Raw genomic sequence first — 473 nt, 5'->3', positions numbered from 1 at the left:
GCTTTTCTCCCTTGAACTTAACTCCATTCACATTATCATGGTCAACTTTACTTTGAGGAGGCATCTCTTTCCCAGTTGCATTTTGAATGCCTTCCAACCTGAGGGCCTCATTTACCAGGCCTGTATCTGACAGTGTTTCTCTGCTGTTCATATGACTTTCAGTTACTAACGATTCGGAAGTAGTTTGTCACTTTTTCTTCCTAGTCTATCTTTGTCTGGAAGCTCATCTGAAACCCGTCCACCATGTGTGACCGTGCTGGTTGTTTAAAATACTGGTGGCATAGCCCTCAGAATCACAGCAACTCAAGCCACCCCAGCACAACGGACAGACGAGTGATGGCCATTTGCTTTTATGTTGAAACTGTCACTTTAAATTTCGATATTAATCCTGATACAATCAAAATGTTTTCTCCTAAGATGGATGCTCCGGGAACAACTGAGCATCCTGAATTAGAAAACAATGGACCTCCCAA

This window comes from Chrysochloris asiatica, unplaced genomic scaffold (genome assembly GCF_000296735.1).
Source record: "Chrysochloris asiatica unplaced genomic scaffold, ChrAsi1.0 scaffold00441, whole genome shotgun sequence".
Classification (NCBI taxonomy): domain Eukaryota; kingdom Metazoa; phylum Chordata; class Mammalia; order Afrosoricida; family Chrysochloridae; genus Chrysochloris; species Chrysochloris asiatica.
Note: the sequence above shows the minus strand (reverse complement) of the source record.